Below are 16,507 nucleotides of genomic sequence, written 5' to 3'. Positions count from 1 at the left end.
AGACCAGGGGTCGTAGCTCAGCTGGTAGAGCGTCTGATTCGCATTAGAAGGTCTCGGGTTCAAATCCCGACGACTCCAAATTTTTTTTTCTTTTCAATTTTCAAAAGTATTGGGCAAAACCATGGGCTTGACCGGGAGTTGAACCCGGGACCTCTCGCACCCGAAGCGAGAATCATGCCGCCTAGACCATCAAGCCTGGCTTGTGCCCTGCTAACTGTCAGTAGCAAGCTGTAATTCACCAACTTACTAGCCGATTGCTTCCAGCTGTGATGCTGTATTCATGGATGGCCGTCAACCAGAGCCAGCAGTCGTGGCCGAGTGGTTAAGGCGTTGGACTTGAAATCCAATGGGGTTTCCCCGCGCAGGTTCGAATCCTGCCGGCTGCGAAAGTCAGATTTTGTTAGTATCTAGTGTTTTTTTTACTTTTTTTTGCAAAACCAGAAAGTTACCTTGCAACTCACATGGCCTTCCTGGTATTGTGTTAAAATAAGACCTTTGTCAGGTGTGGGGTTCGAACCCACGCAATCTTACGATTATGAGAGCTTAAATCTCACGCCTTAGACCACTCGGCCAACCTGACAGGATGCAACAGGGCGGCACTCATTGCAAAACGCATGAAATCACGACTGACAAGCACTGATTAAGCCAAGCTCTACAAAAAAAAAATTATCACGACGAAGATGGGATTCGAACCCACGCGGGCAGAGCCCATTGGATTAGCAGTCCAACGCCTTAACCACTCGGCCACCTCGTCTATGATAACAAGAAAATTTCGGGGCCTTCGGCCCCTCTAATTTTCTGGTCGTCTCGCTTCGCTAGATTTTTTTCGCTGCGCTCAACTCTTACGTCTCGCTATGCTCGATTTTCAAATTTGAATAGACAAACAACATCCTGTTACTTTAGTATAAGGATAAATGTACATGATGTAGGTAAAAACTGGTACATAGTTACATAGGTATCTTTTGTTTTGCGCCAATAATTAAAATTGAAATATGTGTGAGCATTATTATTTATTTATTAATGAATATAGTGTATAATATTATATTAATGATTAATGTAGATTTAATTAATCAATTCAATATAATCCTAATACTAAGACGACATTAATTTCTTCATATCATACAATTTAGGTAAAGTTTGGTTTTTTGCTTAATTATGATAAAATAAATGTTTAAGGTCTTAAACAATTTTCCATATTTTTTTTATTGTTTGTAAGAAAATATAGAAAGGAATTAAAAAAAAAACATATAAACAACCAATTTAACCAAATTTGTAATACAAAGACGACATATTATGACTTCATACTGCATAAAATAAGATAATTTTGCTTTCAACTAATAGTAATGAAAGATGAACTTCTATATTTTAAGAACGAATATTTTAAACATTTATAAATAACGCTATTTCTTGGTTATGATTTATGTAAATTTAATGAAATACTTTAAAGGAAGGGTGCAAAAAACACCACGCTTTAACTGCTGAAAGACTGCCACAAGTAGACCAAATATCCCAAATTTGAAGCCTTCAGCTTCTGTAACAAAAAAGTTTTAGGCATTTTAAAATGACATTTTATTTATAATGAGAATTTTGAAAGAATTTCGCTGTTTATGTTATAAATTTTGAAAATAAACTACGTGGCCTAGAAACAAAATCATAATATAATTTTTGGCATAAATTTAGGTTGCTAGTATCTAATTATATTTTTATAATAAAAATAGCCATTTTTATAGTCAAAATCATTAAAAAAAATTAAGTTTAACTTGCATTGTAACGAGTGTACTGCATCCAATCACAGCTGAGATTATATTAGTTTACCCCTTTGTTTCTGCGATGATTTTCGTTTACAAATGCAATTTAAATTGAATTTTTAAAATATATTTTGACTATGAAATGTGGTGTTTTTATTGTAAAAATGTAATCAGTTACAGGCAATTTAAGTTTGTGACAAAGATAAGGTTATAATTTTATGTCTAGGCGACGTAATTTAATATTGTTTTTTCTTTCATTAGCATTGGGAATCTTTCAAAACTTTCATTGTACATACAATGCTATTTTGAAATGCCTAGAACTTTTTGTTATTGAAGCTGAAGGCTTTACATTTGGGGAATTGGGTCTACTTATGGCAGTCTTTAAGCATTTAAAACGTGGTATTTCTTGCTGGTGTCATTTAAGATAATTTTAATACAAAGACGACATATAATTTCTGTTATTATACCATGTTGAAAGCACCAGTTCTCGTCCGATCACTAGGTGATTGTAACAAACAATGTAAGAAGACAGATTTCCTCTAAAACATAAAGATTAATTAATGTTAATAGTTGTTCTTTTGTAATGTACATTATGTTTGCTACTTAAATGTTAGGATATTCTTTATTAATTTCGTTTTTATTTAGTATTTAAATTCTGGTGTTATTTTCTGGCTGTATCATTGAACGCGGAGAAATGAATTTTGAACACTATATTAAGATAAAAATGTGCTCCTAAGTGGTATCACCCACCTCCCCCCCCCCCTCCCTTAAAATATATTCATGATTAACTAAAAGTATCTTTAGAGTGAAAAAAATCTGTTGGAAGGTATTGGCTACTGTACTATCTCAAAAAACATTAATAAATGTTTTTTCAACCTATGAGATACTATATTGAAAAAGAACTATATTAATACCTGGAAAATACCTCTTGGGGGCGAGGTGCTGCCTTAGGCTTGAGTCCTTTAGCTTCACGTTTGTTTGAAAAAAAGCGTCCATGGGCCCAATGAAATATCCTAAATAGTCATATTATAGTATCATAGTACTGGTTAAGCTTTAAGATTTACGATTAAGATATTTATTTTTCATTCTGGTGTTAAGATGTACCTAGTAAGGAGATTATTAAATTAAGTTTAAGATATTTGTTTAGTTCTGTATTTGATATCCCTGAAAGTTTTAAGTTTAAAGACAGATAATTAGATATTCAGATTTCTTTCTGGTAAAAACACGTCCCTGCAAAACATTAAGTTTTTGTTATCAATATGAATTAGGATTAAGTTTTAAAATAGGTGTTCAAGTCAACTTCAGGTTCCATGTATGATCCTGCAGGTCCTGATCCTCCAGGTCTCCAGAAATCTTTAAATGGCTCCTGTGGCCGGAATTTTTGACTTAGAGACTTCAAATTTTAAACTTAAGTTTTTCTTACATGTCTACACAAGTTATTAAAATTTCATAAGATCCGCCGCCGTTTTCCCGCCGAACGGCGATTGCGGCGGCTGGCAGCTGCCAAGTACAGCCGCGTCCGCTGAAATTTATAATTTGATATTTAAAATATAAAATTTACATAAAGATTAACATTTTTTGGCAAAAAATTTGTATTCTAGTTTCAAAAATAAAAAAAATTACAGCCATTTGAAATTTTTAAGTAAAAAAGGACCTAAGAACAAAAGTTGTTAAATAAAAGGGTGAAGGAAGCGAAAATTGACCTTGAATTACTTAAGGTCGTAAATTCATCATAACACAGGGGACTTATACAAAAAAATTTAGCACTCTCGTTCTAATAGGAACTAAGATAACAATGCCCACCCCCCCCCCCCCCCCCCCACCCGACTGATTAAGGTGCGGCAAGGGGACCGACTGTAAGGGGTTAATGTGGCATATATTCTAATACAAAGACGACATTTTAAAAGAACATGCCACATTTCCACTTACCTAATGTTTATGGCGATACCATGTTGAAAGCACCAGTTCTCATGTAAGAAGGTAGAAGATTTAATCTAAAACAAACAGATTAATTAATGTTAATATTGAAAAAAATACACCTATGTAAGAGTTTATAATTGAGGTAAACTTAAAGTAAAATATCCCCTCCCTCCATTTACATAAAGATAAACATTTTTTGCAAAAAAATGTTATTCTAGCTTCAAAAATAGAAAAATTACCGCTGTTGAAATTTATAAGTAAAAAAGGTCATAAAACAAAAGTTGTTAAATAAATTGTTATGTATTTAGTGATATCTATAACAGTGCTGTCACTTACTTTCTGACAAGGGTTTCAGACTTGTCCGGTTAATCATGTCAATATTTAATAATTAAAAAAAGAAATATACATCATATATAGACAAAATGATTATGAATTATATATTTCTTTTTCAATATTTATAATTGAATGTACTTTGTTTTCACAGGAATCAATATAACAAAAATTTAATCAATCAGATAATCAGATCATATAAAAATTTGTTCTTAAAATGGTAAAAAAATCAACATGATAAAATGGACGTTTGGAAATTCTTTTATTGATTATAGAGTTGGTACGCTTTCTAAATTGTACCTAACAGGAATCACCATGCAAAGTTTGAAATCGATAGGACAATTCTAACTTGCCTAAATTAACAAAAAAAGGTATTTGTCTTGGACGGACGGACTTACGGACCGACCCTAATTTTAGAAAAACTTCACTTTTAAAAATCAAGAAATAATATACTAAACTTCAAAATGAAGTAGAAAAAAACCATTATATTTACCTTCAATCCTATAATAAAAAGTAATAAGCTTTTTTTGTTTGTAGCAAAGGATCTCGCTAACCACTGAACCGATATGGTTCTCTTTTAGAGCAAAGCTTTATATAGGACTTGAGATGGTTTGAGGCTATTTTACTTTTATAAATAAATCGATAGGACAATTCTAACTTGCCTAAATTAACAAAAAAAGGTATCTGTCATGTCATATATTTACCTTCTAAGGTCTGCCAGATGTGGCAATCACCACCTCACAACCGAAATAAATGTTGCGCAGCTGAGGACCCTTGGGTGCGCCGCCAAACACATTCTTGGTTCAACTATCTAAAATAAAAGTTATTTTAAAGAAAACCATTGGAGCAATATAAATAAAATCTTTTGAATAATCATAATATAAATGTATAATAGTCGAAGCAAAATTGTAAGTAAATTTGTTGAAAAACTGCTTGATACAGGATAATGTTTATGAACACACTTAAATTTTAGGACTTAATTATATAGTTACTTCGCTCATAATATTGTACTTTGTTTTCACAGGAATCAATATAACAAAAATTTAATCAATCAGATAATCAGATCACATAAAAATTTGTTCTTAAAATGGTAAAAAAATCAACATGATAAAATGGACGTTTGGAAATTCTTTTATTGATTATAGAGTTGGTACGCTTTCTAAAAGTAATAAGCTTTTTTTGTTTGTAGCAAAGGATCTCGCTAACCACTGAACCGATATGGTTCTCTTTTAGAGCAAAGCTTTATATAGGACTTGAGATGGTTTGAGGCTATTTTACTTTTATAAATAAATCGATAGGACAATTCTAACTTGCCTAAATTAACAAAAAAAGGTATCTGTCATGTCATATATTTACCTTCTAAGGTCTGCCAGATGTGGCAATCACCACCTCACAACCGAAATAAATGTTGCGCAGCTGAGGATCCTTGGGTGCGCCGCCAAACACATTCTTGGTTCAACTATCTAAAATAAAAGTTATTTCAAAGAAAACCATTGGAGCAATATAAATAAAATCTTTTGAATAATCATAATATAAATGTATAATAGTCAAAGCAAAATTGTAAGTCAATTTATTCAAAACTGCTTGATACAGGATAATGTTTATGAACACTCTTAAATTTTAGGACTTAATTATATAGTTACTTCGCTCATAATATTGTACTTTGTTTTCACCAATAAATCAAAATTAAATTTGGTTGTACCCAAAGTTGTTGAGCTAACGAATTTTAAAATGTTATTGTAAAACTTTGGGGACTAGTGTAATAATAATTTAGTTTAACCCATTAACCCTTACAGATCGGGCCCCAATTCCCACCTTAATAGATTGGGGGGGGGGCTCAAAGAGCCCCCCCCTCTATCTCGGCTCCTGGTACAGATAAAGACATAAAATTACTGTTTCTAGTCATAGCAGTCAGACCGCTCCTTAGCCGCTTTTTAGCGGCCAGCCGCTAAATTTTAAAACAGCTATAGAGCGGCCAATTTTGCAGCTAGGATGACCAAATTTTAGGACGAACTTTTATTTTTCATAACAAAAAAATTACTTTTTCTGATCATCGCCGAAAAACGGCAAATAACGGAAACCGCCATTTTCGGCGGTTACGGCGGTAAAACGGCGGTTGGCGGCGCAAATTAATATTTTTATCTGTTTATTATTGCTCAAGGATTTACCAAAAAAAATTATAGGTCTCTAGCTGTAATAGAAGTTACGATATTCATGATATATGTCTGTAGTAAAAGCCGGACAAAAATCGGTCATAAAGTCGGTCAGGGAGCGGTCAAACGGTCATAACACCACTTTTCTCAGATGGTCATTGATATCTAAGTATTCACCAAAAAAATTTTAGGTTTCTACCTTATACACAAAAGTCATAATGTAGAAATTAAGATTTATTTAGAATTTTTTCAAATTTTTTTTGCTACCCAACCGACTTTGACCGGACACCACGACCGACACAGAGCAGATATCCAAATAAAATCAACTCTTGCCGACGTATAATTACTAAACTTAAAAAGTCATGAAGTTACAGCTCTCCATCTTACCTACAAAAAAAATGAGATTGAAAAAACTAGAGGGGGGGGCTCTTTGAGCCCCCCCCCCCGATCTGTAAGGGTTAACTAGCAAAAAATATGCAGTTCACTAAATTAAGTTTAAATGCATTTCGTGAAAATACCCCTTTAGAAAAACTTTTATTTTTTAAACAAGGGTGACAACATCCATAAGTAGCGAAGCACAAAAATCTTGGATGGAAATTAAAACACATAAAAAAAGCCAAGAACCTGATAAAAGGCAGTCAGACCGCCATGGTTGTTTTCTTTAAACAACGGGAAATTTTGTATCAAAGACGACATTTTATAACATAATAAAAAATTTGTTTTGAAAAAAATGACATGGTCTCAAATGATTCCAAATTGCCTATTTTAAAGTGCCACAAGAGGCCTCTAGGGGCAAATATGGACGGACGGACAGACGGACAAACGGACATTTCAAATTATAGAATAGCTTTACTACTAAAAATGCAATGAGTTTTTACAATATTTACCTTCATTAAATAGCCACCAGCAGGAAGCTTATCATCATCACAACCAACGGCCAGCACAACAACATGAAAAAAATAACATGGTCTCAAATGATTCCAAATTGCCTATTTTAAAGTGCCACAAGAGGCCTCTAGGGGCGTTTGCATGACAAGCGTTATGAAGTCTATTTTTTGGAAATATAATAACGATTCCTATGCTACATATAGTTTAGGAACTATGTGGTAAAATGTCCCAACTGGCTTAAAACTTAAATTGCGAGTAAATCATTAAATATTAAATTAAAGGGTATCAAATAAAAATACGGACTTTTTTAAAATTGAAATTGCGCGGCTTGTGTTAATAGTAAAAAAACGTTATGCATACCATTAGAATCGTTATGAAGTCTATTTTTTGGAAATATAATAACGATTCCTATGCTATGTATAGTTTAGGAGCTATGTGGTAAAATGTACCAACTAGCTTAAAACTTGACTTGCGAGTAAATCATTAAAGATTAAATTAAAGGGTATGCAAATAAAAATACGGACTTTTTTTAAATTGAAATTGCGCGGCTTGTGTTAATAGTAGAAAAATGTTACGCATATGGTTAGGACCGTTAGGAAGTCTATTTTTTGGAAATATAAACAGGAGTCATGTACTACGTATAATTTATGAGCTATGTGGTAGAATGTCCCCACTGACTTAAAACTTGACTTGCGAGAAAATCATTAAAGATTAAATTTTTCCACTTTTCCCACATTTATCAATACAACTCCTAAACTAAAATTAGCACATAACATTTTTCTACTATTCACACAAGACAAGCAGTTTGAATTTTAAAAATGTCCGCATTTTTGCACAAACTTTTTTTAATCTTTAAAGATTTACTCTCAAGTCAAGTTTTAAGTCAGTTACGACATTCTTCTACGTAGCTCCTAAACTATAAGTTGCACAGTAATGGTTCTTATATTTCCAAAAAATAGACTTCATAGCGGTTCTAACAATATACATAACGTTTTTCTACTATTAACATAAGCCGCGCAATCTCAACTATAATCAGATCAAACGGATAATTAAAACACTTGAAAATTTGTTGTTAAAAAAGTAGAATAATCAACATGTTTAAAATGGACGTACGAACATTCTGGTAATGATTATAGAGTTGCTATGCTTTGTAAATCATAACTAAATACTACAAGAATCATTATGCAAAGTTTTAAATAAATAAGAAAATTAAAACATACCTAAATTAACAAATAAAAGCTATCTATCTCGGACGGACCGACCCTAATTATAGGAAAGCTTCGCTTTTAATAAAATTAAAATTTACCTAAACATACACACTAAGTCACTTTCAAAGAAACTAAAGAATACTGAGAATCAATGAAATACATAAATTATAGAGTATAAGAAAGTACGAATGTACAATACAAGTGTTTTTTTAAAACAACAAAAAAATAAAATAATATAAATAAATTTTGTAACTATCATTTGAAAAAAATGCATTTCTTACATTTCAATAATATTTAGAGAACAACTAGTTCCTATCTATGAAACAGAGCTTTAAATTTTTTTTTCTTGTAGCAAAAAATGAATATAATATACAATTATAAGATTTATGTACAATCATTAGATGAAAACCAGTTTCTATCCAACATATTAGAATGAAAACGAGAAAGTGTTTTCATTTAATAAATATTAAATTTTAAAAAAAATTAGTTACATTGTATGATTATTATGATTAATAGGTTGAGTCGATTTTTTGAATTTGAAATTAAGATTAATTAAAATTTCTTAACCCTTACAGATCGGGGGGGGGGTCATATTGACCCCCCCCTCTAGTTTTTTCAATGTCATTTTTTTTGTAGGTAAGATGGAGAGCTGTGACTTCATGACTTTTTAAGTTTAGTAATTATGCGTCGGCAAGAGTTGATTTTATTAAGATATCTGGTCTGTGTCGGTCGTGGTGTCCGGTCAAAGTCGGTTGGGTAGCACCAAAATTTAAAAAAAATTCTAAATAAATCTTAATTTCTACATTATGACTTTTGTGTATAAGGTAGAAACCTAAAATTTTTTTGTGAATACTGAGATATCAATGACCTTATGAGAAAAGTGGTGTTATGACCGTTTGACCGACTTTATGACCGATTTTTGTCCGGCTTTTACTGCAGACATATATCATGAATATCGTGGCTTCTATTACAGCTAGAGACCTAAAATTTTTTTTGGTAAATTCTTGAGCAACAATAAACAGATAAAAATATTAATTGGCGCCGCCAACCGCCGTTTTACCGCCGTAACCGCCGAAAATGGCGGTTTACGTTATTTGCCGTTTCTCGGCGATGATCAGAAAAAGTAATTTTTTTGTTATGAAAAATAAAAGTTCGTCCTAAAATTTGGTCATCCTAGCTGCAAAATTGGCCGCTCTACAGCTGTTTTAAAATTTGGCGGCTGGCCGCTAAAAAGCGGCTAAGGAGCGGCCTGGCCGCTATGACTAGAAAAAGTAATTTTCTCTAAAAATACACATGAACCACCAGAAAAAAATTTTACGTCTTTATCTGTAACAGAAGCCGAGATAGAGGGGGGGGTCAATATGACCCCCCCCCCGATCTATTAAGGTGGGAATTGGGGCCCGATCTGTAAGGGTTAAAGCACAGGCATGTTGCATATCAAAATGACCGCAATGAAATGCTGATTACAAATCTGAAAACCGTTTTAAAAAATATTAATTCAGTATGAAATAATTATCAAATAACCTACCAAAATTAACAATTTTGACTAAATCAGCTGTTTTTAGATAATTGAACTAGTGCTTTTCAGATTCGTTTTTGCAATGTGGTCATTTTTAAATGCAATATGGCTGTGTTTGAAATAATTTAAATTTTTTGATTTAAAAGGGAAAGACACTTTTTATACCCCCCGCGCAGCGGCAGCCATAACAGGCAAGTCACTTTTGAAACTTTAATGGGGCTTTCGATACATAAATATGAATGTCACAACTTATGATAAAGTAAAATCTTAACATAAACGCAAATTGATTCCGCCTACTGATTTTATGAAACATTAGTAATATATTAGAAAATATTTTGTTTGATTTTTTTGCTAGTTTTACTTATAAAGTATTTTGAAATATAAAAGAAATTAATTAAAATTTTTTGCTTGATGTATTTTTTTGTATTTAAAAAAATGCTGTAAACTCTTGTTGGGGTTTTAAAACTATAACATACTTAATGACCATACAGTCAAAAACCTTGCCGAAACTTAATCGCTGGGGCGAAAAAAGTGGCGATCTGTTAAACTATTTTCTAAAAATTTTTGTGTAAGTTACCTATTTGATAAAGAATTTCCAAAATTAATCGTTGTGGGGAGAAGGGGGGGGGGAGTAAAAAATTTTCTCCAAGAACCCTATTTGATAATAAATTACCAAACTTAATTGTTAACCTATTATCTCAGTTCCTATTAAAGGTAGAAGGCTACATGTTGAAAGCACCAGTTCTCGTCCGATCACTGAAGTTAAACAACATTAGGACAAGTTAGTACTTGGATGAGTGTCCGCCTGGGAATACTTGGTGTCGTAGGCTTAACATTTTTGGAATTTTAACCCAAACCTAACTAAACCTAACACAAGTTTGAAAAGTATTTTTTAATTTAATGTCTACGGCCATACCATGTTGAAATCGCCAGTTCTCGTAAGATAACTAAAGTTAAGCAACATTGGGCCAAGTTAGTACTTGGATGGGTGACCGCCTGGGAATACTTTGTGTCATAAACCTAAAATTTTTGGAATTTTGACCCAAACCTAACTGAACCTCACACTAGTTTGAAAAGTATTTTGTAATTCAATGTCTACGACCATCCCATGTTGAAAGCACCAGTTCTCGTCCGATCACTGAAGATAAGCAACATTGGGCAAAGTTATTACTTGGATGGGTGACCGCCTGGGAATACTTGGTGTCGTAGGCAAAAACTGTCACATTTTTTTATATACCAAGATTACCAAGACCTAGCACTGGTTGCGTTAAAAAAATAAGCATGTTTTTCTGTGCTGTGTCATTTTGCATTTAATATTTGCAACATTTTCAATATATAAACGTCTACGGCCATACCATGTTGAAAACACCAGTTCTCATCGGATCACTGAAGTTAAGCAACATTGAACCAAGTTAGTACTTGGATGGGTGACCGCCTGGGAATACTTGGTGTCGTAGGCCTAACATTTTTGGAATTTTGACCCAAACCTAACCGAAAATTGAAAGTATTTTTTAATTCAATGTCTACGGCCATACCATGTTGAAACACCAGTTCTCGTCCGATCACTGAAGTTAAGCAACATTGGACCAAGTTAGTACTTGGATGGGTGACCGCCTGGGAATACTTAATGTCGTATAAATATTGCCTCTGATCTTTCTTTTTCATTTTAATTTTGCAATATGAAGATATAAAATGTCGTATTTGCATTATAAATTTTTAAAATTTGTTGTATAATTAGGATATGGTTACAATTTTTTAAAAATTGTCTTACAAAGAAATAAAACAAATACCTTTACGCCACAGTTTCCATCGATAAACGTCTACGGCCATACCATGATGAAAGCACCAGTTCTCGTCCAATCACTGAAGTTAAGCAACATTGGGCCAAGTTAGTACTTGGATGGGTGACCACCTGGGAAAACTTGGTGTCGTAGGCTTAACATTTTTCAAATAAATATTGCCTCTGATCTTTCATTTGGTTTGGGTCAAAATTCCAAAAATGTTAATTAATCTTAATTTCAAATTCAAAAAATCGACTCAACCTATTAATCATAATAATCATACAATGTAACTAATTTTTTTTAAAATTTAATATTTATTAAATGAAAACACTTTCTCGTTTTCATTCTAATATGTTGGATAGAAACTGGTTTTCATCTTATGATTGTACATAAATCTTATAATTGTATATTATATTCATTTTTTGCTACAAGAAAAAAAAATTTAAAGCTCTGTTTCATAGATAGGAATTAGTTGTTCTCTAAATATTATATATTCTTTAGTTTCTTTGAAAGTGACTTAGTGTGTATATGGCAAAATACAACTTTGTCATAGTATATATGTTATTATTAAAAACAAACTCTGACCATTAAAGAAAAATATTTCTGGTATTTACCCCACCAAATAATGGTTGTGATGTTTACTTTAGTAGGAAGTCTTCTATTAAAACAAATGCAACACAATGTTTACTTTGGTAAAAAGTCTCCTATTAAAAAAAATGAATCACCTAGCGGCCAAATTATTAACCACATATTACATATTAAAATTAAAAAATGCTTATAACAAGTTATGGGATAAATTTCACCCTGAAAGAAAAGCATATGACAACACACCTCTTTATATTAGCTTGGTTAAAGTACATAGTAAATAATTGAAACAGTTATTACCTTATAATCTATTTTTCCAAGTCAGTACTTGGATGGGTGACTACCTGGGAATACTTGGTGTCATAGGCAAATCAAACTCTGACCATTAAGGTAAAATATTTCTGATGTTTACCCCCCCAATAATGTAGGTTATGAAGCTTACTTCAGTAGGAAATCTTTTATTAAAATAAACACAACACCTAGCGGCCAAATTATTAACTACATATAACATATTAAAAGTAAAAAGTGCTTATAACAAGTTATGGGAAAAGTTTGACCCTGAAAGAAAAGCAAAACACTTCCTAATGAAATACCAAGCAATGATAGCTTGGTTATAGTATATAGTAAATATTTTAAAAAATACCTTATAATCTCTTACTCATGAAACACAACAATTAAGGATCCTCTCCAGGAGCAATATATGTATAAACCTACCTTTTCTTACATTAAAACGAGCCGATGGGTTAAAATACACCCTTAAAAATTTTATCTGATATCACACCTCTCAATGAAGTATTCCAAGCAAGTTTGGCTTGGTCAGATTAGACAAACAACAGTTACATTTTATACTACTATTAATTTTGTTATTAGAAACTAATGCTGACCATAGAAGGAAAATACCCACCCTCCCCCTACTATAGACTATAGGTTGCGAGATTTTTTGTTAATATGTAAATATTTCTATCAGAATTCATCAGTCACCGTAGCTTAGTGGTAAGGACGGTGTAAAACCTACGGAAAGGTCGTAGGTTCAAATCCCCGTGGGTAGGTTATGAAACATGTTAGCGTGAGCCGCATATCGGCCGTTAATGATGTTGATTAGCCCACACCATGTGGGTGTGTGTAGGTTACGAGACATTGTTAACGTGAGCCGCATATCGGCCGTTAATAATGTTGAATACCTTACATACTGTGTGCATGTGTATGTGTGTGTGAATGATGCCTTACCCCTCTATGCAATGGATTGTTGAGAATTAAGGAAATTTTACAACAAACATGAAAAATTGGGGTTAAATTTAAGTAATGTAAGAAATAGTTAAGGCTCTTCGGTCTTTATAATGATGATTAGCCTAGATTACTTTCAAAGCAGACATGACACATGACATCAACAAAAAAAAAAAAAAAAAAAAAAACGCAATATTGCATCAATCGTGTCAAAAGATTTCCCACGCCGGGAGTTGAACCCGGGCCTCCTGGGTGAAAGCCAGATATCCTAGCCGTTAGACCACGTGGGATTCTGTTTCCGTCCGGGATCGAACCGGAGACCTTCTGCGTGTTAGGCAGATGTGATAACCGCTACACCACGGAAACTTGTTACATAGAGTAAACAGCTTTATTGCCCTCTGCTTTTCTTTAAGTGTGCTAGTTACTAGGCAAATATGTATTTGTGGTTTTCACTTTGGCGTACATAATAATATTGTAAAACAAGCGTCAGTGGTATAGTGGTGAGCATAGCTGCCTTCCAAGCAGTTGACCCGGGTTCGATTCCCGGCTGACGCATTTTCATCTCAGTTGCCTAGCAATACATTTTTGTACATTCAAAAAGTGTAGTAATCCTGTACTACCAACAAGCCTCCGTAGCGCAGTAGGCAGCGCGTCAGTCTCATAATCTGAAGGCCGTGAGTTCGAGCCTCACCGGGGGCAGGCAAACACTTTTTCATCTCCTGGTTGTGTTTTGAAAAAAAAGTTTTGTCAGAAGTGGGATTCGAACCCACGCCCTCATCGAGGACCAGAATTCTCACAAACACTCTCTATCAGAGAGCAAGGAAGTTGTCCTTGAGTCTGGCGCCTTAGACCACTCGGCCATCCTGACTGCTAACAGAGTGTTCACAGATTAGGAAATTCCATGTTTTGATAACCCAAAAAGGTTAGCCAAAATGCAATGTTAGCATCCCATCTGGGGATCGAACCCAGGACCTTTGGATTAGAAGTCCAACGCGCTATCCTCTGCGCTAATGGGACTTGGTAAGAGAAAAGAAAATAGTAGCATTTGTTGACAGAAAACATTATGGAAGGCAAGTAAAAGAAAATCAAGTAGAGAAGAAAAAAAGCATGTAGTTTTTGCATTGTGCTAATACTTAAACATGTCATCTCAATCAGGCCCGTTAGCTCAGTTGGTTAGAGCGTCGTGCTAATAACGCGAAGGTCACGGGTTCGATCCCCCTACGGGCCAGCTAATACTTTTACCAAATTGAACAGTTTGCAGTGCGGAAATATTTAATGGATAAAAAAAAGAAATTTCACAAGGTTGAAAAATTATCTCTCCCCGACCGGGAATCGAACCCGGGCCTTCCACGTGACAGGCGGAGATCCTCACCACTAGACTATCGAGGAATTCTTGTTGACCAGCTATTTTCTAGTCTCTACGTACATATCACACTGATTGGAGACTTGAACAAAAAATGAGAGCGCCCGAGCAGGGGCTCGAACCCTGGACCGTTAGGTTAAAAGCCTAACGCTCTACCGACTGAGCTACCCGGGCATCATGCTATTTTACAATTACAGTAACAAAATTGTCTCACCAGATGGCAGCAGCATTTTAGTTCATGGTAGGCTTGGTTTTCTCTCTGTTTATTTTTGGTTAAGTGCAACCTGAGTTGTATAGAATAAATCATCACTCCATAATTTTCCTGTATTGTAGCATTTTGCATTTAGTATATGTCACATTTTCCAATGTTAAATGTCTACGGCCATACCATGTTGAAAGCACCAGTTCTCGTCCGATCACTGAAGTTAAGCAACATTGGGCCAAGTTAGTACTTGGATGGGTGACCGCCTGGGAATACTTGGTGTCGTAGGCAAATCTTTTCATCCTTTTTTATAAGTTGAGAAAAGAAAAAAACAAAGTCTGAGAAATGTAAACCAGACAACTGCTTATGTTCATTTTTTACACCTAAAGCCCTTATACAATGCAACCACTATGATATAATATGTAGTTACTGTTTTTGTCACCAGATGGCAGCTCTGTTTAGTTCCCAGTTAGGCTTTGTTTTCTCCGTGTTGAGGCATAAGTTTTAGGTTGACAACTATTATTGTTCAATAAAATGATATCTTTTAGTATTACACATACCTACTTGGATTAATATTTTAGTTACTTTGTGCTTGTATTTTATGAAAATTAACTTTTCCGGTCGGACCTTGAACAAATATCAAAAATATATGAATGTCCAAGTAACTTTACATCATTGTCTAAAACGACCAAGCTAATATTGCTTGATTCACTTCTACAAGAGGTGTGTATCTGCTCTGCTTCGATGGGTTGCTCACCTTGAGTCCGCTCGGGTTGAGTGTCTGTCTTAGTCAGTCACAAACATCTTTATTCAGGGTTAAAGAGAACCCACTAATCACTGGAAACCAATCAAGAACTTAGAACCATTTTCCGTAAATACCTGTACGTATTTTCTCTTGGTAATGCATTTTCCATTTAGTTTATGACACATTTTCCTTTGATAAATGTCTACGGCCATACCATGTTGAAAGCACCAGTTCTCGTCCGATCACTGAAGTTAAGCAACATTGGGCCAAGCTAGTACTTGGATGGGTGACCGCCTGGGAATACTTGGTGTCGTAGGCTTTAACATTTTATCCATATTTCAAAATTTGTCTCTTTTTCTTCCTTGTCCGTAGATTCCTGTACTGTTGAGCGTTTTGCATTCATTTCACGCCACATTTTCTCTTCGTAATGCATTTTGCATTTAATTTACGCGACAATTTCCGTTGATGTATGTCTACGGCCATACCATGTTGAAAGCACCAGTTCTCGTCCGATCACTGCAGTTAAGCAACATTGGGCCAAGTTAGTACTTGGATGGGTGACCGCCTGGGAATACTTGGTGTCGTAGGCTATAACATTTTATCCATATTTCAAATTTGTCTCTTTTTCTTTCTTGTCCAAGAAAAATTTCTAATCACTGAGAACATAAGGTGAAACCCAAGGGGATGTAGCTCAGATGGTAGAGCGCTCGCTTAGCATGCGAGAGGTACGGGGATCGATACCCCGCATCTCCATGTATCATTTTTCCCCCTACTACACAAGCACCAAACAAAAAAATAAACACACAGAAAAACAAAAGTCTGAAAATTTAAACCAGTAAAA

The 16,507-nt window shown here is 34.2% G+C and overlaps 20 non-coding genes and 2 pseudogenes across 20 annotated transcripts; 13 read left to right on the top strand and 9 right to left on the bottom strand.

Annotated features, from left to right (window-relative positions):
* Window positions 1-123: 123 nt before the first annotated feature.
* TRNAP-CGG (transfer RNA proline (anticodon CGG)) lies at window positions 124-196 on the bottom strand. The gene has a single exon. It is a non-coding gene; the product is annotated as a tRNA-Pro (tRNA).
* Window positions 197-304: 108 nt separating this feature from the next.
* TRNAS-UGA (transfer RNA serine (anticodon UGA)) lies at window positions 305-386 on the top strand. Its single transcript has one exon. It is a non-coding gene; the product is annotated as a tRNA-Ser (tRNA).
* A 110-nt stretch (window positions 387-496) lies between these two features.
* TRNAL-UAA (transfer RNA leucine (anticodon UAA)) lies at window positions 497-580 on the bottom strand. Its single transcript has one exon. It is a non-coding gene; the product is annotated as a tRNA-Leu (tRNA).
* A 92-nt stretch (window positions 581-672) lies between these two features.
* TRNAS-GCU (transfer RNA serine (anticodon GCU)) lies at window positions 673-754 on the bottom strand. The gene has a single exon. It is a non-coding gene; the product is annotated as a tRNA-Ser (tRNA).
* Window positions 755-10,668: 9,914 nt separating this feature from the next.
* LOC145307861 (5S ribosomal RNA) lies at window positions 10,669-10,787 on the top strand (annotated as a pseudogene).
* Window positions 10,788-10,859: 72 nt separating this feature from the next.
* Window positions 10,860-10,978, top strand: LOC145307840 (5S ribosomal RNA). The gene has a single exon (XR_013875707.1). It is a non-coding gene; the product is annotated as a 5S ribosomal RNA (ribosomal RNA).
* Window positions 10,979-11,107: 129 nt separating this feature from the next.
* Window positions 11,108-11,226, top strand: LOC145307769 (5S ribosomal RNA). Its single transcript, XR_013875638.1, has one exon. It is a non-coding gene; the product is annotated as a 5S ribosomal RNA (ribosomal RNA).
* A 61-nt stretch (window positions 11,227-11,287) lies between these two features.
* Window positions 11,288-11,405, top strand: LOC145307854 (5S ribosomal RNA; annotated as a pseudogene).
* A 179-nt stretch (window positions 11,406-11,584) lies between these two features.
* On the top strand, window positions 11,585-11,703 carry LOC145307786 (5S ribosomal RNA). The gene has a single exon (XR_013875655.1). It is a non-coding gene; the product is annotated as a 5S ribosomal RNA (ribosomal RNA).
* A 1,871-nt stretch (window positions 11,704-13,574) lies between these two features.
* Window positions 13,575-13,646, bottom strand: TRNAE-UUC (transfer RNA glutamic acid (anticodon UUC)). Its single transcript has one exon. It is a non-coding gene; the product is annotated as a tRNA-Glu (tRNA).
* Window positions 13,647-13,649: 3 nt separating this feature from the next.
* TRNAV-AAC (transfer RNA valine (anticodon AAC)) lies at window positions 13,650-13,722 on the bottom strand. The gene has a single exon. It is a non-coding gene; the product is annotated as a tRNA-Val (tRNA).
* A 117-nt stretch (window positions 13,723-13,839) lies between these two features.
* Window positions 13,840-13,911, top strand: TRNAG-UCC (transfer RNA glycine (anticodon UCC)). Its single transcript has one exon. It is a non-coding gene; the product is annotated as a tRNA-Gly (tRNA).
* A 71-nt stretch (window positions 13,912-13,982) lies between these two features.
* On the top strand, window positions 13,983-14,055 carry TRNAM-CAU (transfer RNA methionine (anticodon CAU)). Its single transcript has one exon. It is a non-coding gene; the product is annotated as a tRNA-Met (tRNA).
* Window positions 14,056-14,101: 46 nt separating this feature from the next.
* Window positions 14,102-14,224, bottom strand: TRNAL-CAA (transfer RNA leucine (anticodon CAA)). The gene is made up of 2 exons: window positions 14,187-14,224; window positions 14,102-14,146 (listed from the first exon to the last, which is right to left on the bottom strand). It is a non-coding gene; the product is annotated as a tRNA-Leu (tRNA).
* A 76-nt stretch (window positions 14,225-14,300) lies between these two features.
* TRNAR-UCU (transfer RNA arginine (anticodon UCU)) lies at window positions 14,301-14,373 on the bottom strand. The gene has a single exon. It is a non-coding gene; the product is annotated as a tRNA-Arg (tRNA).
* Window positions 14,374-14,510: 137 nt separating this feature from the next.
* TRNAI-AAU (transfer RNA isoleucine (anticodon AAU)) lies at window positions 14,511-14,584 on the top strand. Its single transcript has one exon. It is a non-coding gene; the product is annotated as a tRNA-Ile (tRNA).
* An 89-nt stretch (window positions 14,585-14,673) lies between these two features.
* TRNAD-GUC (transfer RNA aspartic acid (anticodon GUC)) lies at window positions 14,674-14,745 on the bottom strand. The gene has a single exon. It is a non-coding gene; the product is annotated as a tRNA-Asp (tRNA).
* Window positions 14,746-14,820: 75 nt separating this feature from the next.
* TRNAK-UUU (transfer RNA lysine (anticodon UUU)) lies at window positions 14,821-14,893 on the bottom strand. The gene has a single exon. It is a non-coding gene; the product is annotated as a tRNA-Lys (tRNA).
* Window positions 14,894-15,093: 200 nt separating this feature from the next.
* Window positions 15,094-15,212, top strand: LOC145308264 (5S ribosomal RNA). The gene has a single exon (XR_013876106.1). It is a non-coding gene; the product is annotated as a 5S ribosomal RNA (ribosomal RNA).
* A 654-nt stretch (window positions 15,213-15,866) lies between these two features.
* Window positions 15,867-15,985, top strand: LOC145308353 (5S ribosomal RNA). The gene has a single exon (XR_013876190.1). It is a non-coding gene; the product is annotated as a 5S ribosomal RNA (ribosomal RNA).
* A 152-nt stretch (window positions 15,986-16,137) lies between these two features.
* On the top strand, window positions 16,138-16,256 carry LOC145308424 (5S ribosomal RNA). The gene has a single exon (XR_013876257.1). It is a non-coding gene; the product is annotated as a 5S ribosomal RNA (ribosomal RNA).
* A 90-nt stretch (window positions 16,257-16,346) lies between these two features.
* Window positions 16,347-16,419, top strand: TRNAA-AGC (transfer RNA alanine (anticodon AGC)). Its single transcript has one exon. It is a non-coding gene; the product is annotated as a tRNA-Ala (tRNA).
* Window positions 16,420-16,507: the final 88 nt, after the last annotated feature.

This window comes from Acartia tonsa, chromosome 15 (assembly GCF_053477335.1).
Source record: "Acartia tonsa isolate MP-2025a chromosome 15, ASM5347733v1, whole genome shotgun sequence".
NCBI classification, from domain to species: Eukaryota; Metazoa; Arthropoda; class Copepoda; order Calanoida; family Acartiidae; genus Acartia; species Acartia tonsa.
This window is presented reverse-complemented; position numbering and strand designations above follow the sequence as displayed.